Source organism: Leuciscus leuciscus, assembly GCF_965113295.1.
Source record: "Leuciscus leuciscus genome assembly, chromosome: 1".
Classification (NCBI taxonomy): Eukaryota; Metazoa; Chordata; class Actinopteri; order Cypriniformes; family Leuciscidae; genus Leuciscus; species Leuciscus leuciscus.
Window position 1 is genome coordinate 50624553 of NC_138725.1, and position 24931 is coordinate 50649483.

General features: G+C 44.9%; 1 long non-coding RNA gene and 1 gene segment (V, D, J or C); one reads left to right on the forward strand and one right to left on the reverse strand.

Moving 5' to 3' along the window:
- The window catches only part of LOC309475875 (Ig mu chain C region membrane-bound form-like), a 178512-nt gene that overhangs the window by 112113 nt on the left and 41468 nt on the right, over positions 1-24931 (forward strand).
- Positions 10798-23982, reverse strand: LOC309476304. The gene is made up of 2 exons (XR_014198006.1): positions 23784-23982; positions 10798-11871 (listed from the first exon to the last, which is right to left on the reverse strand). It is a non-coding gene; the product is annotated as an uncharacterized lncRNA (long non-coding RNA).

Genomic DNA, 24931 nt, shown 5'->3' on the forward strand with positions numbered 1-24931 from the left:
GAGTACATTTTGGTAATCGTCGACCACTTCACTCGATTTGCCCAGGCCTATGCCACCACCTCAAAATCGGCAAAAACAGTAGCTGACCGGTTATTCAATGATTTCGCCCTGAAGTTTGGGTTTCCATCCAGAATTCACCACGATCAAGGGGGAGAATTTGAAAACCAGCTACTCACCCAACTCAAAAAGTACAGCGGCGTTGCCGGCTCAAGGACCACCCCCTACCACCCCCAGGGTAATGGACAGGTGGAACGATTTAACCGGACATTATTGCAGATGCTGAAAACCCTGACTGAAAGACAAAAAGCTAATTGGAAAGATGCATTGAACAAATTGATCTTTGCCTATAATTGTACCAGATGTGACGTGACTGGTTTCTCACCTTTCCAATTTCTGTTCGGACGCTCACCAAAGTTGCCCATCGATGCTCTCTTCGGACTCAACTCCGACAATAACTCCCAAAGTTACAGTGAGTACATGGAAAGATTGGACAAAAGGAATGCAGGAAGCTTGTGAGATTGCGAGAGAACAGGCAAATAAGTGTGCAGAAAGAAACAAAAGGAATTATGACCAACGAGTGAGGTGTACTGACCTGTTCCCAGGAAGCAGGGTCCTCGTAAAAAACCTGACTCTAAGAGGTGGGACCGGGAAACTGCGGAATTACTGGGAGGATGAAGTTCACGTTGTCACACGCCAGGTGGCAGATGATGCACCAATCTACGAAGTAAAACCTGAGCAGAGTAAAGGTAGATCAAGAGTTTTACATCGCAATCTTCTTCTTTCCTGTGACCATCTACCTCTTAACATCACACCACCTCAAAGTGTCAAACCAAAGCAAGGACATCAACCAAGAAAAAGCAGAACTCAGCTCACCAGAGAGAGAGAAAGTGAGCCAGAGTGTGATAATGAAAGTGAAGAGGATGAGTACTACTTCAGAGTGGAGCCTTATGAGAATAGACCACAATAAAGCAGTGATATCCTAGGAAACAGGGATCCGTTACCACCACAATCCGTACCTTGTAAGCCGCTATCTAGCTTTCCAGTGTCAGAACCATGCCCACAGTCACCTTCGGTCAAGTCAGAAATAAATCTTCAAGAGCCAGCCCTTGCACCTGTAATAAGACAAGAGTGTCATGAAAACGAACCAGCTGTGGACCTAATGGAACGAGACTTACCTGTTGACGAAACAACTGGAGCGCTTGAGTCCAGGTACAGGACCTCAGAGGAGGACAACGAGCACCAATTCACCAGGAGGAAGCAACGGCCACCCAAAAAGTTTACATATGACAATTTTGGGGTCCCATCATGCTACAATGTGCGAATGGTGGGAAATGACCATTACCCACACTATGCCTCTAGTGGAATGACTGCTGCGACACCCTGGTTAGCAACGCCACTTTGTTACCCCCAGCCCTCATATATGTGCTATTAACTCTGAAATGCACTACCACATGAAACCCCCACGTCACTAGTTACAGTATGGTCTGTGTTGAAGGTGAAGTACCGCTATACACCACACTACCCAGAGACTGTTTATTGCCCATAGTGTGAAACTATTGAAAAAAAAAAAAGGAGCAAACAGAAAAACAATGGACTGTTACCAAATATTGAGAAAATGGACTGTTGTGCGGTCTTGAAACTGTGGACACTTTGAGACTTTCTTGTTTACACTTTTTGAATCTTTTTTCTTGCTTTAAGGACTTTCTGCCATTTTTGCCGGGGCAAATTAATGGACTGTTTTTCCCCCCTAAAAGAGACTCTGTGGTGTTAAAAGAACTTTCTTTTTTGACACTAAACCATGGGACTTTTACGAACAAGTGCCTCTGGACTATTAAGTAATATGGACTCTTGTATGGTCAAATGATTGCTTGTGAAAAAAAAAAAAAGAATGTTGTGCAAGAAAATGTTGGTAACAGTGTTGTGAAATCTGATGTTACGTAAAACAACTGCTGGGTGGAATTAAATATTGTAAATTGAGCATTGCTGTAGCCTAACTGATTACTTAAACAATGATGTCGGGACAACATCTTATTTTGAGGGGGAGAGTGTGGTGGTTACAAAAGTAGATACGTAATTGTAAATCATTAAGTAGATAAATAGTAGTAAATATGTTATATGTAAGATATATGGATGACAAGAGAATTTATTCCTTAAATGTGTTTATTTCGTTGATTAATGTTCCCTGCTCAATCGTTCTATGATTTGATTGCTTTCACCTTTTGGGAGTGTTCGCCTGCTTGAGGAGGGGGCAGGGCGCACGCGCGCTGCTCAAACAATACAGACTTTGATGATATGCAGCAGCAGCAGCTCCGTGTCTGTGTTAATTTATTCATCTATTTCCCCTCATCAGGTATGAACTATGGATAGTAAAACGTACTCGGTTACTAACGTAACCTCGGTTCTCTCTAGAAGAGGGAACGAGTACTGCGTTTTTATCAAAACGCTACGGGAAAAGTCTCTTTTCACGAAATACTGAAGCAAAAAATTATCCTTAATTTTCATACATGTAAAGCGCGTTGCAGCAGTAGTCAGCTATGGCGAGACGGCTTGCTCGCTCATTGGCTGCTCTGCGGCAACTGCATAAGCCTATTGAGCGAGGCCTGAGGTGACGTCAGGCCAATGAGGGCGCTTCGCCCCCTCCTGGCCATTTCCCGCCGAGACGGGTGTGGCTAACCTCTATAAAAGGAGCTCGAAAAGGCTGATTCACTTGAATTTCATCGCCGAAGCGAACCAGAGTGAACCGTATGCACGGCAGAGAACGCAGTACTCGTTCCCTCTTCTAGAGAGAACCAAGGTTACGTTAGTAACCGAGTACGTTCTCTTACGAGAGTCCTCTCGTACTCCGTTTTTATCAAAACGCTACGGGAACCCCTTGTAAAACGCCGTGCGTGCTGGGATAAAAAACACCGATCACTGGAAGCTAAGCCAGATGTACAGTGCATAATCACCAGATAGACTCACAAAGAATCCGGGAATAAGGGATGGGGGACCTTAATTCCCTAAACTGTAACGTCCGCAGACGTAAACATGACCTCACAGAGAGAGTCTAGAGACAAGAGGGGATTCCCTCCGTCCTTATATGGTCGCGCCAGCAGACGCGAATATGACATCACATAGACAGGGTGGGGAACCTGAACTGAATGTGGGAAATGTGGGTCTTACACAATTCTGCCCATAAGACAGTCGGTAGCGCGTTGCGCATGCGATTTCAGTGTTCTAGTTAGACAGCTGAATCGGCTACACCGATAGTAGCTTAGCCTGCAAGGCGGGAACTTCTAGGTTGTAAAACCTGATAAATGTAGACGGCGAGGCCCAGCCTGCCGCCGTACATATATCCTGTAAGGAAATCCCGCTGGACCAAGCCCACGAGGAGGCAACGCCCCTCGTGGAGTGCGCTCTGACTCCCAACGGGCACTGAATGCCCTTGACAGTATAAGCCAGCGCTATGGCGTCAACTATCCATCTGGATAAGCTCTGTTTCGAAACAGCCATTCCCTTGGAACGTCCACTGAACGAGACAAAGAGCTGCTCAGTCTGTCTGAAGACAGTGGAGCGGGACACGTAAGCTCTCAAAGCCCTAACAGGGCAAAGAAAACTTGAGTCCCCTTCCTCACTTGACCCCGGCAGGGCAGACAGGGAGATAACCTGAGCCCGAAACGGCGTGTTGAGGGACTTTGGCACATAGCCATGCTTAGGTTTGAGTATGACTTTAGAGTCATTAGGTCCAAACTCTAAGCACGCTGGGCTCACGGAGAGCGCGTGCAGGTCGCCTATGCGCTTCACCGAAGCGAGAGCCATCAAAAACACTGTTTTGAAAGACAAATGTTTGAGGCTAATAGATTGGATAGGCTCGAAAGGGGCACCTTTCACGGCCGCCAAGACTGTAGAAAGGTCCCACATAGGAACTGAAGGAGGTCTGGGTGAATTCAGCCTCCTAGCTCCCCTGAGGAAGCGGATGACTAAATCGTTCCTTCCTAGTGACTGACCCAGCGTTGTTCCGGAGAACGCTGTAATAGCCGCCACGTAAACTTTGAGCGTGGAAGGGGATCTGCCCTTATCCAACAGCTCCTGTAGGAAGGAGAGAACCTCCGTCACCTCCCAATCGAGAGGTGATAGGCTCCGAGCTGTACACCAGCCGGAGAAAACCGACCACTTTTGAGGCATAAAGCCGCCGAGTCGACGGCGCTCTGGCCTGAGTGATGGTATTTATCACTCCCTCTGCGAGGTCAACGGATATCCGTTGAGCGCCCACGCATGAAGGGACCACAGCTCCGGGTGTGGGTGCCAAATCGAGCCCCCGGCCTGCGAGAGGAGATCTCTCCTCAATGGCACTGGCCATGGAGCGAAATCTGCTAGCTGCATCAGGACTGGAAACCATGCTTGGTTCCTCCAGAACGGTGCTACAAGCAGCACTGGGCATTCTGTTTCCCTGACCCGCTCTAACACCTGTGGCAGGAGGGAGACGGGGGGGAAAGCGTATAGCGGGCAGCGCGGCCACATCTAGGACAGCGCGCTGTCGTTCTTGGAAAAGAACACGGGGCAATGAGCGTTTTCGCGGGACGCGAATAGGTCCACCTCCGCTCTGCCGAATCTCTCCCACAACAGCCGGACTGTTTGTGGGTGTAGAGACCATTCGCCCAGGGGAATGTTGTTCCTGGACAGTCTGTCTGGGCCCACATTCTGGAGCCCAGGCACATGCACTGCCCTCAGCGAGCGCAAATTGTGCTGAGCCCATATTAGGAGGCGTTTCTCCAGCCTGTACAGGGATGTGGATTTCAGACCGCCCTGGCGATTTATATAGGACACCACGGCCGTGTTGTCCAAACGGACTACGACGTGTTGGTCCTTGATATGGGGACAAAAACGCGTCAGCGCGTTGTGCACTGCCAGCATTTCCAGGCAGTTGATGTGTTGGAGCTTTTCTCGCTCCGACCACAGGCCGAAGAACGGTCTGCCCTCGAGCAGCGCTCCCCATCCCGAGGTGGATGCGTCTGTCGACACCATCCTCACTCTCGAGGAAGTCCCCAGGCTTACACCTGATTGGTACCAGCCGTCCGCCAACCAAGGTATCAGGGCTGTCACACAGCTTTGATTGACCTTGAGGCGTAACCGGCCGGACACCCACGCTCCGCGCGGTACTCGCGCTTTCAACCAGAACTGCAGCGGGCGCATGCGGAGCAAGCCCAGCTGGAGAACTGATGATGCTGAGGCCATGAGACCCAGCATCCTTTGAAACTTCCTGAGCGGGGTGAAAACGCCGCGGCGGAAAGACCTCGCCGCGCGCTGAATGTGCAGCACGCGCTGTGGCGACAGCCGCGCCGTCATAGACTGCGAGTCCAGAACGATACCCAGAAACGAAATCGTTTGACTGGGGTTCAGTGAACTCTTCGCCCAATTGACCGTGATACCAAGATTCTCGAGGTGATCGAGTAAAATGGTTCTGTGCTCCACGAGCTGAGATCGTGATTGAGCTAGGATCAACCAGTCATCCAAATAGTTCAGCACTCGCATGCCTCTGAGTCTGAGAGGAGCGAGCGCTGCGTCCATGCATTTCGTAAATGTACGAGGTGCCAGGGACAAGCCGAAGGGCAGGACTGTATACTGGTATGTCTGACCCTCGAAGGCGAATCTCAAGTATCGCCTGTGATATGACGCTATCTGTATTTGAAAATACGCGTCCTTCAGATCTATCGACATGAACCAGTCTTCTCGGCGAACATGCGCGAGAATTTTGCTGGTCGTGAGCATTTTGAAACTGCGTTTCACTAATGCTCTGTTCAGCCGTCTTAGATCCAGTATGGGTCTGATACCACCGTCCTTTTTGGGGACAAGAAAGTATCTGCTGTATAGCCCCCCTTCGCTTTGAGCTTGGGATACATGCTCTATCGCCCCTTTGCTCATCAGTTTTGATATTTCGGCGCGAAGTAGGTGTGCTACTCCTAAAGTCACCGTAGTTTCGACGCGCTCTGTGAAGCGGGGAGGGCGTCGACAAAACTGTAGCGAGAAGCCTCTGTTTATAATGTCTAGCACCCAGTCCGAAACCCCTGGAAGCGCTGCCCATGCCTCTGCATGGCTGGCTAAGGGTTGGATGCGAAGCACGCTCTGTTCTGCAACAGAGGTGCTTCGGGGCGCAATAACATAGGCGTTACGCCTGTGACATTCGAGGCGGGGAGCGCGCTTATTACAGCGGGCAGAACGCTCGTCCTCGACCCTACTACAGTGCTTAACTGAGTGAGGGAGGGCTGAGAAAGTCTCGTGGGACTCATGCTGTCTGCGAGTAAATGTGGGCGGGAAACGGGCACATTCACTGCTTTGGACGCGCTGCCTGCCTGAGCAGAGCGAGCGCGCACAGGTCCCGTTTTTACAGAGAGCCTGTGATCTGTGAGACATAGTGTTCGTGGGCACTGGGAAGTGGGCACTTTTACTATGTTGGAAGCGCAATCGACCTGAGTTGATTTTATGTGCGCGAGCCCTAGGGGGAAGCGCGCTGATCACAGTGGACAGAATGCCTGCGCTCGACCCCGCTGCGGTGTTTAACCGAGCAAAGGAGGGCTGGGCGAGTCCCGTAGGACATATAATGGCCGTGAGTAAGTGTGGGCGCGGGAGAGCGGGCACAGTTACTGCAACGAGTGCACTGTCTGCCTGAGCAGAGTGAATGCACACAGGTTTCGTCTTTACAGAAACCACAAGGCATGCAGAACATAGTGTTTGTGGGCACTAGGCAGTGGGCACGTTCACTATGTTGTGTGCGTGATCGACCCAAGTCGAATATATGAGCGCGGGCCCTGTGTGAAGGGCTGTGCTAGTGTGTAGGGATGGGCACTAGGCAGTGGGCATCTTCTCTACACATATAGCATCATCGGCCGTGGCCGGGACTTCGGCCACAGTGACAATACATAGACAAAGTCAGCGCGAGCATTATCCACACTGCGTTTGCTTGCAGGCATGTACCACGTGCTCGTGGGCAGCAAAAAAAACACGTCTGCAGTTGCCTCTCGGGGAACAATCAGAGTGATTTGCATTCGGCGGCATAAATATTTTCTGCCGGTAGACCCGGGATTCGAACTCGGATCCCCCGCGCGAAAGCCTAAGAATCTACCACTGGACCACAGTGAAGATACATAGACAAAGTCAGCGCGAGTATTATCCACACTGGCGTTTGCTTGCAGGCATGTACCACGTGCTCGTGGGCAGCAAAAAACACGTCTGCAGTTGCCTCTCGGGGAACAAACAGAGTGATTTGCATTTTCAGACGCCTGCAAAATGCCAGAATGTGAGAAGAGTGGATATCGCCCAGCTTCAGCGGGGCTGAAAACACTCCATTCTCCTTTCGCCAGTGACGCACGGGAACCGTAGAAACGGTGTTCGGTTGCAGGCAAGCGGGTACTACGCGCTCGCTGGCTGCAAAATGCATCTCTGCAGTCGCCTTCAGGGGACTGACAGAGCAAAGATCGCCGCTAGACCGGGATTCGAACTCCGGTCTCCCATGTGGAAAACCTATAATTCCACCACTGAGCCACAGGGGGATACAGGCTTTTGAAAGCGGCGTCAACATGTATTCTTCGGCGTTTGCTGGCAGGCAAGCGTGTTATAACAGACTCACTTGCTGCAATAATATTTCCAGTCGCCGAACAGGGAACTGAGAAATGTGAGAGAAAAGAGGTCAGACCGACCAACGGTGGGACTAAGAACGCTCTTTTCTCCTTCGCCGGTAAATGACGCGTGCAGAGGCAGGGTAGCTTTTCTTGTAACGTAAAGAAAAACTAATCCCGCCATCCGCTTCCAGGAAGGGCAGCCTCGGAAAGGATGCCCGGCGAGTCCTCAGAGTCACCGTAGGCAATTGGCTCGGAGTGAAGGCGTTTCGCCGTCAGCGAGCGCGAGCGCTGCATGAGAAGGCATCTTGAAAAAGACGCAGCTCTTTTAGGGGTGAGTGTTGCAAAGCGAACACACACACACACACACACAAGAACAAGAATGTAAAGGATATGGCGTCGGAAAGCGCAGCAGGTACGGCGGTAGAAGGCGGCGTTGGCCAGCTGCTTCGAGGGCTCGTCCCTCTGAAGTGCTTGCATCAGACGACGCGTGCTTCCTCGTGATCCAGCGATGCGTGAGCTTCGCTGAAGAGATGAAAATCAAGTGAATCAGCCTTTTCGAGCTCCTTTTATAGAGGTTAGCCACACCCGTTTCGACGTCACCTCAGGCCTCGCTCGATAGGCTTATGCAGTTGCCGCAGAGCAGCCAATGAGCGAGCAAGCCGTCTCGCCATAGCTGACTACTGCTGCAACGCGCTTTACATGTATGAAAATTAAGGATAATTTTTTGCTTCAGTATTTCGTGAAAAGAGACTTTTCCTGTAGCGTTTTGATAAAAACGCAGTACGAGAGGACTCTCGTAAGAGAACAATAAGAGTATGTTTTTAATATGTAAGAGTTTAAGAAATGTTAACCACATTGTTTAAAGTGTTTAAGTTTACTGTTATTACGGACATGTAAAAGTTCGCTTCAAGTCACGTCTGTGTGCTGCGTCACGCGTGCTAGTTACACATTTCCATGCTAGTGATGGAGACCATGCGGTCTCAGAGAAAATACGCAATATTAGAGTAAAGTCCACAAATAACATGTGTTTTGGTGAAATAATACAATGAGTAAGTTGTAAGTGCCAAATAACTGTGAAAATGAGTGTCTGTACTAAAAAGTGTATCAGAAAGAATAATTCTGGCAAACATGAACACATTTTTAGGATTTATTCACATGGAAAATGTCATAAATGTTATCAGTGAATATCTCATAGTACATAATGCTTAATCTGTAGACACAGCAGTAAAGGGAAAATACTGTATGTATATGTAGTTCTGTTCTATATTTTGTGATTACTACTCTTGAAATGATGCGCTGTCATTGATTGACATAAGAGTGATTGAACTGTTTTACATTGTATAAAAAAACAATACAGACTTTGATGATATGCAGCAGCAGCAGCTCTGTGTCTGTGTTAATTTATTCATCTATTTCCCCTCATCAGGCGGTAAGGGTACTACACTAGCTTAGAAGTTTCACCTGTTAAGAAGATCGCAATCGCCAGTAAATCGGAACTGTTGAACATGTCGTTTCATTAAGAAGGTTTACATAGGCCTACATGGTTTTAAACAATGAGAACGAACTTGATTGGAATTTAAAATTCAGAATAGATGAATTTGATTATACAGTGTTTGTGTCGACTGACTCTATGAGATGTTTTGGATGTGGAAAGACGGGTAATCAGATTCGTGCTTGTCCGACAAGTAACGCGAATTTCAATAAACCCGGGCCTTCGGGTGTACAGCGTGAAGTGGTTCATTCTAATGATGCGGATAAATTAGTTTCAACTGATGCTGGTGTAAATGAAGAGTCTGCAGTTAAAACAAGAAATGAAAAATTGTCGTTGAAGAACATATGACATTGAACAGTTAGAATCGGCGAAAAATGAGTCTAATGAGAATAGTGAAAATTTGGAGTTGGTCCCACACTGTAAAAAAATTCCGTAAAAATACGGTACAATGTACCATATTAATTTGAAGGAATTTTCCGTATTTGTCTTTTACAGGACTTTTACCCGTATTTTGAATTACGCGTTGCATTGTGGGAACTAGAACCTGATCGGCGCGAAAAGTTTGAGACGCAAGCGCCATTACACACACAGATGACGCGGCCAAAGTTGCTTATACGATAGCTGTGTCCCAATGTGAAGGCTGCATCCTCCGAAGGACTGAAGACTTCAAGGATGCAGCCTATGCGTCCTCCGAAGGACGCACCATGTAGCCTTCATAGGATTTCCTAATTGCGCAACCAGGTGTTTCTGATCACCGCTCCTCAACGGTGCGAGAGGACAGCTGCCATCCTGATAATTCATTTGATATAACGTTAGCCTAATTGAGTAAACAGATAGAGCCAGAATTGGCTATTGTCATTTTTATGTTTTATATTTTACTGGAGGACATGGTGAGGATGTTTCAGCCCCAGCACTGCCGGATCATGTATTTTCGGTTTAGCCCTGTTTGAATATAAAACCCAATTGAATATAAAAAAGTCCAGTATTTCTCCCGCTCGTCATAGGCGGCTGTCACGGTTGCCAGGCGACAAGAACAGTCCTTGTAGGCTAGACCGGTCCGAGCGCTTCAGATGCGCCCTTTGATATGGGACGCAGCTGTAGTTAGCAACAATTTGTTAATATAGTGACAACAGACCTACATTTTGTTACTTTAATTTTCGGAACTGCATATATCATTAAATATCCACGTACAAATGTGAAGTAACCTACTGAACCTGTTTTCCCTCACATATGATTTTACATTAAACTATACAAAAGTATATAATGTAACAACCTTGAAAATATTCAGAAGTAAAATGCAGTAGTAGCATAATATAAATACAAAACTATAATAAAAACCCTGACAAGGAGTTTTTTTCCCCTGCAGAATACATACCTTTAGTTTTACTCTTGATACTAAAAACTTGTTATTAAAAGTACTTTTTTCAGAAATTACTCTTTTTGCAAAAAGAAAAAAAGACCTCAGTGACATGGCAGCCGTTGACTGAGTCAGCCCTGCAAACCTGTTGGTAGACAACTTAGTGGATAGTGGAAAGATGCACTCAAACACTCTGGAGAGCGTCCCAGATGATGTCCCACCAGCAGAGAGGCCTTACCAGGGGCAGCCCATTCCACTCCAGCAGCTCCAGGGTCTCCCTGCTCAGCTCAATAAAAGTCTACATCATTTTTTTCTTATTTTATATACTGTAAATGTTTGTTGATTTTGATATGTTTAACGTATGTTGTTAATAGTTGCAAAAAGTACTTTAATGTAGCCCGTGGAACAAATGATTTTCATTTACCAATTTTATTTGAAAAAAAAAAAGGTATACAAGAGTTTGTTTCATATATAAATTATGACTGTCAAAAAAATAAACAATGTCCAGAACAATTCATTCTCTTTTATTTACACATTTAAAGTTGCATAAAAATAAATGTACAGATTTTTTCTTTCCTTTTAAAAAATAAAAGGGAAAAAAGTTAAACAAGAATATGTAGAAAAAATATATATTTTTCAATCATTTTCTCAAGAAGAGAAAACAGCCTGTCCATCCTCTCCCTCCTCTCCTCTGCCTTCGTGTTGGTGCTGCTGGTGCTGGCTCCTCCTCACCGTGGGCACCCACTGCTGAACTCGGCCCTGAGGACAAACCAGGGCCAAGTTTCAGCAGTGGGTTTCCCACTCACACCCTCACCTGTCCCAGGACACTTGCAATCCTAAGGGCAGAGCAAATGAACCATGGCTTGTTAACAACAACAGCACAATACATTTCAGCAAAGATGTGTGTATTAACTTTCGTACTTAGTATTTTATTTTTATTTTTTTGAATTGCTCTAAAAAAAGCTTAACACATGGGTGCAATCTTAAGTGCATTGTTAACACTGCAAAATATGACACATCAAGACATGCATACAAAATACTTAAGAAATCATATTTCTATATACTCAAATTTGGTTAAAACCACATAGCTTTCATGACAGCACTACAAAAACACATAAAAGTGAAACCCCATTGCCTTATCAACTGTTTTTCTTATTGTTGTGGGCTTTATAGGGTGAGTGATATTTCTTATAATACACAAGTGAGATAGACTAGTGCAAATATTACAAATAGGTCGTTAAACTAATATTAGCACAAGTTTTGCCTCAAACTACCTGACAAATGAAGCCACGCAATGGTGACGAAGGAGTTAAGATGAAGTTTATAATAAACTTTAACTCGGTTTCGCTAGCTATTTAAGTAAATGAAAACATAATACTTACATTTAAATGTGAATTTGCTGTCCACCACCGATCTCTAGTCTCGGCCTCCTTTAAAAATAAATAAATAAATGCTGTCGTCACCGGCGCGCAATGAGTTATGGGGTAGAATACAGGCGGCAAGGAAGTCGACCGGAAGTTGAAGCCGGCCGCGTGCTACCATCTTGTAGCAGAACTTCACCTGCTGTTAGCATCCCATTGACTCCCATTCATTTTGGCGTCACTTTGACAGTGAATAACTTTACATCTGAGGCGTTTGAAGACTCCATTTGTCCATTATTTATTTCTAAAGAAACACGACAATGTATAAAATGCTCCATTACCTTGTAGCTTATGTTATGGCCCCGTAGAATCAGTTTTTTAAAAAATAGGCTAACGATTGCGTCATAACACGCGACTCTCTGTCGCACAGTAGAGAGATTACCGTATGGACAGGAGGAGAAGCTCGCGGGCGATCGGGGGGACGTGGAGGCAAAATTACAATATAATTAATCAGAATACTTAGCAAAAGTTTCTCCTGCTCCAGCTCATGGACAGCTCCTCCTCACGCTCTCCATCTCTGCAAGATTCGGAAGGGAATGATTTAGATTTCTCTTGGCACAGCTACTAGAAGACAGACGGGTTGCTCACGTGGTCTGTGTAACGCTTTGCTCGGTTTGAGTCTGTGCGTCAGAAACGGAAGTGCTAAAAATCGCTATAAATGGGCTTCACTTGTCTCAATTGAGTTCCAATGGGGTCGCTGTGTCCAGTTTATATACTGTCTATGGGTAGGATAGGCCGTTAAGTGTCCATTTATGTATCCTTCCTTTCACGAGGAAACGAAGGGCGCATTTGGCATCGCTTTTGAATCAGGGTAGCCTTCGTCGCGTCACGATGACGCAACCGGCTTTCGAATACGGCCTTCGGAGGATGCAGAACTGAATTGGGACAGCCTTCATCGCGCCACGGTGACGCAATCGGCCTTCAAATGCGACCTTCCAAGGATGCAGCCTTTGAATTGGGACGTCCTTCGTCGCGCCGCTGTGACGCAATCGGCCTTCAAATGCGGCCAATCGGCCTTCAAATACGGCCTTCGGAGGATGCAGCCTTCACATTGGGACACCCACAGGCCAATTAATGTCACGTGACCTCCCCGGAGACGCCATCTTTGAGGGCATAAGCTGCTGTGTTTACAAAGTTTTAACATAGACAGTATAGAGTTTTACAAGCAAATTTCGAATATTTCTTTCTATTTATAATGTTACGAAAATCATGAAGAGACAAAGTGACAGAGATTATAAAGAGACTCTATTAACACAAGACAGAGAGAGGTACAATGCGAACATTTCAGTCATAAATGGTGTGGATCCGTATGCGCTAAACTGAGCACTGATTTTGCAGCTTTGCCTCAGATACAGTATTATCCATGTGTACCATTATCTGGTATTGGCTAGGAGTTTTAACACGTGAGCAATTCCGAGCCTGGAAATATGCGCATGAATATGAATACACGGCATGAAAATAAACAAAACTCGCGTGCAAATTAATTAATTAATGTAACGGTTAATGCGGAACTACTTTATACGCGGGTTCTTTAGGGACATAATCTGAGATTGCAAGGCTGGAATGTGTGTGTGCGTGTGGCAGAGTGAAAGAGAGAGTCGCGGGCGCGATCGAACAGTGGAAACAATGTTGTTTTTGTATGTTTTTAATACCTCGTCATTTTGTATACAGGACATCATTCAAACTGCAAAGTGTTAACTTATATTTGTGTACACTCGCAATAAAACACAACAAATTCTTGCGTGTTTTGAGGGAGTTTCTTTCCTGTTTATCCTCGCCAGCCATAACCTCCATCGTTGTTCTGACGCTTAACGTCACATTCATGAAGTCTAATGACGGATATCCTGTAAAATCCAAATTTAACTGAACCTCCGGCACGATTTGAACATCCATTGACCCAGCAGGAGATGACCATTTTCACTTTTTATCAAGAAATTAACTCTTTTCAGCTTCTTCTTCCAATGTTCTCAGTTCTGCCCACAGCATGCCCACAGAAATGGCGCCGGGTCGGCAAATGCCCGTATGTTGTGACGTCATGTAGGAACTATAGCTGTGTCCCAATGTGAAGGCTGCATCCTTCGAAGGACTGAAGACTTCAAGGATGCAGCCTTTGCGTCCTCCGAAGGACGCATCATGTAGCCGTCATAGGATTTCCTAATTGCAACCAGGTGTTTCTGATCACCGCTCCTCAACGGTGCGAGAGGACAGCTGCCATCCTGATAATTCATTTGATATAGCCTACTTGAGTAAACAGCTATGGAGCCAGAATTGGCTATTGTCATTTTTATGTTTTATATTTTACTGGAGGACATGGTGAGGATGTTTCAGCCCCGGCGCTGCCAGGTCATGTATTTTTGGTTTAGCCCTGTTTGAATATAAAACCCAATTGAATATAAACAAGTCCAGTATTTCTCGCGCTCGTCATCGGCAGCTGTCACGGTTGCCAGGCGACAAGAACAGTCATTGTAGGCTAGACCGGTCCGAGCGCTTCAGATGTGCCCTTTGATATGGGACATATCAAACTTATGAGACTTTAATTTTCGGAGCTGCATATTTCATTAAATATTCACGTACAAATGTGAAGTAACCTTGTGATGGCCGACGACGTGGCCACACAGCAAGGCGGTAACTAAACCACACACACTGACATGCCTTTTCCCCTTTTGTTTGTTTACATGTTATTTTGATTGTCCTTTATTACATTTTATAATTAAATCTTTTGTTGCAGATCATCCTATATATTTCATAATAAAGACACACACAGATTTGGTTCATTTTACCCACTTTATTTATAATTTACACTTTTACCATACATGACTAGGTTGGGTGCACACTCACTTTCTAGTTATTAGTGGTATATTGTGTTAATGTTTATTTCTTTTGAGTCTAATGCCTGGCTCACACTACAGGAGTTTTAGGCCGATTTATGCCCGATTTCCCCCTCCCGAGAATCGGAGAAAAAATCTTGTCGAGGACCTTGATCGGTTCCGATGTTCGGCGCAGATTATCTGGTAATGTGAGGTGTTCACAGATCGAATCTTGCACCTGCCGATCTGCTCTCACACAAATCGGGCTCGCCCCGATCATATCAAACATGTTTGATATTTAAGATTTTAAATCGGGATGAGCAAGTCTGTGATTACGTCAGTGCTGTCAAAATAGCCAGGAAACAAGTAGGGCTGTCGTGCTGAAGGAATTTCCCTTGAGATAATTTTGAGTGACTCAACTCGCGCGTTTTTATCTCCATTTATTTATTGCTAAATAAATGAGTGTTACGCTGTGGTCAGCAGGCACAAAGACGAGTACATGTTCATGAAACCGAAAGTAAAAAGCGCGTTAAAACGAAGTGGATTAAAATGAAGATACAACACGTCAAAATAAGGGTCGGGGGTCCACATAATATAATAAACACAACATAAACATGACAATGAGCTTGTTAGACCATTGTTATATAACAGTTAATTCCTTGAATCTCACTTTACGAGAGGCTTTCTGCTGATATTTTTACCAGTATTGACATTGAAAGTCTCTGCGCATTAGAGACTGTCACTCAGTCATTAAACTGTTCTTTCAACGGAAATGTAAAAATGCGGATGCATTCACAGATAGGTGCTAGATGTAATGAAACAAGCTGTTAATTATTTTAATATTTAATTTAAACTTTGAGCTTCACTTTACAAGACTCTGAGCAGGACAACGCTAAAGCTGATGCGTCACTCCATGATCAACGCCGGCATTGATTTATTGTATTGACCAGCGCTGACGCCATTCATGAGAAATATCCTTAAAAGGATGATTTTTGAAAGATTTCGCTTTCCTTGGTCAGGGCTACCTTTTCACCAATATGACTTGATATGAAGGCACACCCGTCGTTTTGGGCGGCCAGGGGGCTGTGGCCGCCCCCAAAAATGCTTGTGTTTTTTTGTGCTATTTGTTAAAATATTATAATGTTATTTTTTTTCCATTTAGGCTATGTTGATTATGAAAAGTGAACAGCACGAGTAAGATATGATGTGCAATGTATCGGGAGACATAGAGTGGGTCAGACATGATTTTGACCACTTCATTACGTTTTGCTTTGTAGAAAGCCTTTCTTTAAAGTGAATTTCGTTTTGTATAAATTGTTTCTTAATTTATATAATTTTTTTATCAACCAATTGCCAATTGCCAATTGCCTGGAAGCAAATATAGCAGACAATAATCATGCAACATGACATAGAGGCGCCTGCGCTGTCACTTGCATTGCTCGTGAACTGGAGCGCATCTCATCATAAATTAACCGAAACTCAGTGTATGCCTCACAGACATGAGAAATACATCGAATCTTTAAATGTCTTTAAACGAAACAATTCAAAACGAAAAGAAATAGGCTACTCTCTGATTATGTAATCCATGTGCATTTCTCTCTATAGGCGCGTTCACTACGGAGATGGCGATCGTCAACTTCATCTTTGCAGCCGACAGAAAACACTAGTTTATTAATAAAATCAATGCACGCGTCACCGGATTTACAAATGCACATCTAGCTTGTTGCACGCTTGTTGCACGCTTGTTGTCGAAATAACGAGATATTATGTTGAAATAACATTATTAGCCTAATAATAATAAATCTTTAATCAATATTTGATTGAATGCTGAATGCTGTGCTTGGTCAATTTAATAAAATTAATACTTTAATTGTGACAATTAAAATAATTGAATATTAAATATTAAGTGGCCAATTTTTGTAATATGGGCTCGGGTAGGGTCGGGCTTGATTTTTTTGGGCCCGATCTAAGCTCTTAACTCAAAGTACCGGTAGGTTCAAAGTCTCTGTGCGTGTGTGTGTGTGTGTGTGTGTGTGTGTGTGTGTGTGTGTGTGTGTGTGTGTGTGTGTGTGTGTGTGTGTGTGTGTGTGTGTGTGTGTGTGTGTGTGTGTGTGTCTCATGGCAATGCATGTCCCATATGTTTCCATGCTTTTCCACTTCAGATCTGCTGCGTGAGATCACGTGAGGCGCTTCCTCTGGCACGATAATCTTAATAACATTTTGTAGTGTGTGGTGCACCGCGATTTTCAAACCTTGTAGTGTGAGCATGTTTAAGATTTGAGGGACGAAAATCTGCAAAGATTCTCCTTAAGTGTGTGCTGCAACCAGATTTCAAAATCGGTTAGGATTTTAAAACTCCTGTAGTGTGAGCCAGGCATAAGTTGCTTACGTGGGAAGAGCGGAGGTTTGGCGTTGTCTGGGACGCTGCGCTCCGGTGGAGGTCTATTCCAATAAAGGACCGGCTGGCGTCAGTTGCTGCCATTTTGTTCTGTTGGGCTAATCCATGTTGCCAATTAGTTGGGGGGTGTATGATTGACTGTATGTTTGTTTTGTTTATTATAATTCTATTTATATTTTGTTGGCTATAGTTATTTGGGTACATTATTTTGTTTATGGCCCATTTCTTGATATTTCTGAAGTTAATTACTTTATTTATTGTAATTGTGTTAAGTGATATTTGTGGTGTTCCCTGTGTATGTCTAATGGACTAGTCCTGTGTGTATATAAGTTTCCCATGTGTGTCATTTGGGAGGTCATGTTGTTTTGTTAGTTGGTTTGATTACTGTTAAGTTTGGTTCTGTTCAGTTGATCCTTTTTATGGGCCCAGACCTGACTTTATTTTGTTCAGTTTTTCAAACTATTTAATTTGTAACTTTGTTTTTGTATTTAATAAATCATTTTTGGTTGGAAATCCTGTGTCCTTTGCCCTTGACTGCTTGGTCCCTCACAAACCTACTGAAGTACCTTTTTTCCCCTCACATATGATTTTACATTAAACTACACAAAAGTATATAATGTAACAACCTTGAAAATATTCATAAGTAAAATGCAGGAATATCATAATATAAATACAAACTATAATAAAAACCCTGACAAGGAGTTTTTTCCCTTGCAGAATACATACCTCTAGTTTTACTCTTGATACTAAAAACTTGTTATTAAAAGTACTTTTTTCAGAAATTACTCTTTTTGAAAGTCTAACTATTATTCTAATAAATTCTAATATTCTCCCCCTTCTATGTAAAGCGCTTTGAGTGCCGAGAAAAGCGCTATATAGCCTAAATGTAATGAATTATTGAATTATTAATAAAAGTCTACATCATTTTTTTCTTATTTTATGTACTGTAAATGTTTGTTGATTTTGATATGTTTAACGCATGTTGTAAATAGTTGGAAAAAGTACTTTAATGTAGCCCGTGGAACAAATGATTTTCATTTACCAATTTTATTTGAAAAAAAAAAGGTATACAAGAGTTTGTTTCAAGTAGAAATTATGACTGTCAAAAAAATAAACAATGTCCAGAACAATTCATTCTCTTTTATTTACACATTTAAAGTTGCATAAAAAATGATGTACAGATTTTCTTTCTTTTTAAAAAATAATAAAAAAGTTAAAGAATATGTAGAAAAAAAATATATTTTTCAATCATTTTCTCAAGAAGAGAAAACAGCCTGTCCATCCTCTCCCTACTCTCCTCGCCTCTGCCTTGGTGCTGGTGCTGGTGCTGGTGGTGCTGGTGCTGGCTCCTCCTCACCGTGGGCACCCACTGCTGAACTGGGCCCTGAGGACAAACCAGGGCAGAGTTTCAGCAGTGGGTTTCCCACTCACACCCTCACCTGTCCCAGGAGGACACTTGCAATCCTTAGGGCAGAGCAAATTAACCATGGCTTGTTAACAACAACAGCACAATACATTTCAGCAAAGACGTGTTTTTTTTTCTCCTGAATTGCTCTAAAAAAAGCTTAACACAGGGGTGCAATCTTAAGTGCATTGTTAACACTGCAAAATATGACACATCAAGACATGCATACAAAATACTTAAGAAATCATATTTCTATATACTCAAATTTGGTTAAAACCACATAGCTTGCATGACAGCACTACAAAAACACAAAAGTGAAACCCCATTGCCTTATCAACTTCTTTTCTTATTGTTGTGGGCTTACTGCTTTAGCATATTTATTTTAGCCTAATACACAAGTGAGATAGACTAGTGCAAATATTACAAATAGGTCGTTAAACTAATATTAGCACAAGTTTTGCCTCAAACTACCTGACAAATGAAGCCACGCAATGGTGACGAAGGAGTTAAGATGAAGTTTATAATAAACTCTAACTCGGTTTCGCTAGCCATTTAAATAAATGAAAACATAATACTTATGTGGCGGGGCGGTGTAATTTTTGAAACACAAGAGCAAGTTTTTATTCCCTAATAAAGAAAGTCCGACTACGCCACCCTAGGGATTAGCCCCAGGGAAAATACTCAAACAATGAGCAAAGCACACAGGTTCGGTTCCCTCATAGAATTAGGCAAGAGACGTGAGTAATACAAAATTACAAATGTTTATTAATAGAAAGATACTTTTAAAATGTTGGACACTGAAACCCACTTTAAACTAAACAATAAGAAAAATATACAGAAACAAAAACTAAATACCGGCAGGCCTGAGGCTCCCAACGGCAGGAAGCAACGTGGAATTTGATTTTACGGAGCACACTTACAGGGAATACAGGGAATCACGCCTATTTGATATCCGAAAAGAATGTTAACCCCACACAGCCATTTCAGCACCATATCACAAGCTCTTAACAATAAACATTACCTGTGAGGTGAACAGTCATCGGACCCACTAAGCAGCACAAAGGGCACCGCACCAAAGCTGCACTAATTGATAAAAATGATTAAAAAAGTTATACATAGGAAAATTCCACAAAATGATCACCCATTAAAACACAGCTCGCTTACCTACAACCACCGTCGACACTAGCAGGTTCCATGGTGTCGACCATTACTGAAAGTTGGTTTGTGGCTAATTTTGGGTTGTGGGGTCAGGAACAGCTTAGAGCGTGTCATTGGTTACAACTTCGAGCAGCCAACGGCCTTTCAATTCCTTATGTTGGGTATTTGGAATTGGATGTGGAGCTCTGTGGGAGAGTGGTTTTGGGTTGTGGTGTGCTGGTGGTCCGAGATCCTCCTGGTGGTGTGTGTGCAGCTGTTCCTGGGGTGTTGGGTATGAACATCCTGAGCCGCTGCTACCAGGAGCTCTTTGGCCAGCATGGCACAGCGCTTTTCAAACTACCCGTGGTATCACAGGCCCCTAATTCTGTTCTTCAGGCTTTACAATATTGCCATCAGGTTGACGTTCAGTCGGTTTCGGATTGTGGGGGGCGAGTTAAAGTGCGGGGGCGTCGGGCGTGTCGCATCTCAGGTGGCACCATGAAATTTGTTGCTGCAACCTGTTCAATGACATATTCGAGCGTCACAGTACTGTTTGAACCACCAGTTTCTGGTCTACCGGCAGGTTTGCTGGCTTCTCCTTCTCTTTTAAGGGTGGACGGTGGTACAGTCTATGTGCCCATAGTTAATGTTGGTACTGTAGATGTAATGCTGTACGCTAGCACCGTCATTGGCACAGTGAATAAGGTTGATGTGATTAGTTTGCCCCCAGAGGTCACAGAAGTTAAGACTGTCACGGCCCAGGTAAATACACAGGTTGTGCAGGCCTCCCCTACCGTACAGGAACAGATAGCTATGTTCGATTTATCGGTGTTGTCAGAAGAAGAACAGGGTAAGGTCAGGGCATTACTGGAGAAGTATGTGCCTGTGTTCTCTATGAACGATGGGGATTTGGGATGTACTAATCTGCTATCCCATGAGATCCCCTTGTTGGATGACATCCCTGTTAGGCAGCGATTTCGGCGCATCCCTCCTTCCGAGTATGAGGTGGTAAAGGCACATATCAATCAATTGTTGGAAACTCAGGTAATTAGAGAGAGCTGTAGTCCTTATGATTCGCCTATCGTCTTGGTCAAAAAGAAGGATGGTAGTCTGCGCATGTGTGTGGACTACCGTCGCTTAAATTCAAAGACTAGGAAGGATGCGTTCCCTCTACCACGTATTGAGGAGACTTTGGACTCGCTGGCCGGGGCCCGTTGGTTTTCTACCATGGACCTGGCCAGCGGGTACAATCAGGTACCTGTAGCTGAGGGCGACAAATCTAAAACAGCTTTTTGCACCCCGTTTGGCCTATTTGAGTGGAACAGGATGCCATTTGGGTTGTGTAATGCCCCAAGCACCTTCCAACGATTGATGGAGCGGTTGTTTGGGGAGCAGCAGTGCCAGTCCCTCCTTTTATACCTTGATGATATTATTGTCTTTTCCTCCTCGGTTGATCAACATCTTGCTCGGATGGAGGTTGTCCTGAGCCGCTTGCAGACTGAAGGATTGAAAGCCAAACTATCTAAGTGTGCTTTTTTTCAAAAGAGAGTGCATTATTTGGGGCATGTCATCTCTTCAGAAGGAGTGTCTACTGACCCCGGTAAGGTGGAGGCAGTTGCACAATGGCCTTGTCCCACCAGTGTTGCAGAATTGCGTTCCTTTTTGGGTTTTGCTAGCTACTACCGACGGTTTGTGGAGGGGTTTGCCAAGTTGGCTGCCCCCCTTCACAGGTTGGTGGCTCAGCTGTCAAGTCCAAAGCGCCCGAAGCGGGGTGTTCAGGAGTTTGCCGAAGCTTGGTCCTCGGATTGTCAGTGTGGCTTTGAGGGGTTGAAAGGTAAGTTAACCACAGCGCCAGTGCTCGCCTACGCTGACTTTTCACTACCTTTCATTTTAGAGGTAGATGCCAGTCATGAAGGCCTAGGGGCAGTCCTTTCACAGGAGCAAGAAGGCAAGGTGCGGCCAATAGCTTATGGCAGTCGCAGTCTTAGGCCCACTGAGCGCAATACATCTAACTACAGCTCCATGAAACTGGAGTTTTTGGCGCTCAAGTGGGCCATGACTGAAAAGTTTAGAGAGTACTTGCTGGGCCAGAAATCTGTGGTGTTTACTGATAACAACCCCCTTAGCTACCTGACTTCTGCAAAATTGGGTGCCATGGAGCAGCGCTGGGCTGCCCAATTGGCTTCGTTTGATTTTGAGATCAAGTATAGGTCAGGGAGAAGCAATCGAAATGCTGACGCCTTGTCCCGTCAAAACTTTTCGGGTATGGGAGCAGTGCCCCAGTTGTGTTCAGGTATGGCCGTTCCAGTGGCGGTGCAGCAAGCTGCCCAAGGTAGATTGGTGACTTTGGTCAACCAGGTGACCTCATTTCCTGATACTTCAAATGACGACATGGGTGCTCAGCAGTTAGCAGACCCAGTCATAGGAGAGTTGTTGGAGTTCTGGAGGCGTAAGTTGCCCCCAACTCATGAAGAGCACAAGAAACTCTCCAGGTTGGCAATTATTCTGCTCCGGCAATGGGATCGCCTAGTGGAGACTGATGGAGTGCTCTACCGGCGTGTGTTTCGCTCAGACGGGGAGAGGAAATCTTCCAGGTGTTGTTGCCGGCAGATATGAAACACTATGTCTTGACTCAGCTTCACCAACAGCACGGGCACCAGGGGGTAGAGCGTACATTCCAGCTAGTGCGCCAGCGATGCTACTGGCCTGGGATGTCGGCAGATATCGACCGCTGGTGTCATGAGTGTGAGCGGTGCCAGTGTGCTAAAGGTGTTCCTACTGCCCCTGGTAGTTTTATGGGGCACTTGTTGGCTGCACGGCCGAACGACATTGTGGCCTTGGACTTTACAGTGTTGGAGCCCTCAAGGTCTGGCATTGAGAATGTGTTGGTCATGACTGATATTTTCACCAAATACACCTTGGCAGTACCCACTAGAGACCAACGGGCAGAGACTGTAGCTCAGGTTCTTGTAGTGGAGTGGTTTTGTAAATTCGGCGTGCCAGGGCGCATCCACTCCGATCAAGGTCGGAATTTCGAATCTGTCCTTATTCAACAGCTTTGTTCTCTGTATGGAGTCGAGAAGTCACGTACCACCCCATATCACCCGGCTGGAAACGGCCAGTGTGAGCGCTTTAACAGAACATTGCATGATCTGTTGCGCACGTTGCCGCCTTCCAAGAAGGGTGATTGGCCATTTTGCCTTCCCCAGGTACTCTTTGCGTATAACACAACTCCTCATCAGGCAACTGGGGAATCCCCATTTTTCCTAATGTTTGGGCAGGAACCCAGACTTCCGGTCGACTTCTTACTGGGCAGAGTCCAAGAGCCATTAGCTGGCGGGGATAATAGGTGGATTCTAGAGCAGCAGGATCGATTGCAGGTGGCGTTTGAGGGTGCTTGTGAACGCTTGGGTGCTGCAGCCGGTCGGCGAAAGGCCCGGCATGACCAGCGGGTTAAGGAAGCACCACTGAAGGAGGGTCAGCTGGTATACCTCCGCAATCATAGTGTGAGGGGTAGATGTAAAATCCAGGACCTGTGGAGCTCAGTGGTGTACCAGGTAATGAGGGCACCTAAGGAAGGTGGGTCGGTATATACCATTGCTCCTATTATAGATCTGGGAAAAGTGAAGCATGTGCATCGATCGCTGCTGAAGCCTCGGATCTGTCAGGATCTGCCGATTGGGTTGGTTGATAGTCCGGTGGCTGAATCGGTGTCGCCTTTGGAAGAAGGGTGTGAGGAGGATTTGTTTGTCTTGGTGCCAGAGACACCACAAGTTAGAGGTAGGTCGAGGCTACAGGACATTGTTCCTTCCCCCCCTCAGACAGTGGGTGACCTGCAAATTGTGGAGACCGGCAGGGTAACAGAGGGAACTGCGGTTGAGGTGGATTTACCTCTGGCGGTAGTACCTTCTAATTTACTGGAAGTAGGTGAGGGTATAGCGAGAAGAACTGGAAGTACTGCAGGTCAACACTCTAATAGGCACCATCTCCCTCGGGCAGTGGGAACTGGTTCAGTGTCCAGTATAGTGAGTAGTGCAGTGAGTACCGTGTTTCGGCCTTGGAACTGAGTTCCTAGGTGGGGTTTTGTGTGGTTCACCGTCGGGGCGACGTTGCAGAAACTGGTGGTGCATTTAAATGTGAATTTGCTGTCCACCACCGATCTAGTCTCGACCGCCTTTAAAAATAAATAAATAAATGCTGTCGTCAACGGCGCGCAATGACTTATGGGGTAGAATAGGGTAGGATAGGCCGCTAAGTGTTCATTTATGTATCCTTCCTTTCACGGGGAAACGAAGGACGCATTTGGCGTCGCTTTTGAATCAGGGTAGCCTTCGTCGCGTCGCGATGACGCAACCGGTCTTCAAATACGGACTTCGGAGGAGGCAGAACTGAATTGGGAAAGCCTTCATCGCGCCGCGGTGACGCAATCGGCCTTCAAATGCGACCTTCCAAGGATGCAGCCTTTGAATTGGGACGTCCTTCGTCTCGCCGCGGTGACGCAATCGGCCTTCAAATGCGGCCAATCGGGGACATTCTAAAACGCTTAACGTGAAAAACGCTTAACGTGGCTTACTGTACTAAGACAGTGATATTAAAGGACCAAACTCAGTACACATCATATTTATAAACCATAGTATGTATAAAAAATCAGATGAGCCCAGAATATGAACGCAACGCGTTTAATTACACGTTAAGCGTTTTCCTCCCATAGAAAACCGTTATAAGAAAAGGCTTAACGTGGCTTACTGTACTAAGACAGTGATATTACATGACCAAACTCTGCACACATCATATTAATAAACCATACTATGTAGAAAAAATAAGATAAGCCCAGAAATTGAACGCAACGCGTTTAATTACACGTTAAGCGTTTTCCTCCCATAGAAAACCGTACGAAAAGGCTTAACGTGGCTTACTGTAATAAGACAGTGATATTACATGACCAAAATCAGCACACATCACTATACTATGTATAAAAAATCAGATGAGCCCAGAATATGAACGCAACGCGTTTAATTACACGTTAAGCGTTTTCCTCCCATAGAAAACCGTTATAAGAAAAGGCTTAACGTGGCTTACTGTACTAAGACAGTGATATTACATGACCAAAATCAGCACACGTCATATTTATAAACCATACTATGTATAAAAAATCAGATGAGCCCAGAATATGAACGCAACGCGTTTAATTGCACGTTAAGCATTTTTCTCCCATAGAAAACCAGTATAAGAAAACGCTTAACGTGGCTTACTGTACTAAGACAGTGATATTAAATTACCAAACTCTGCACACATCATATTTATAAACCATACTATGTA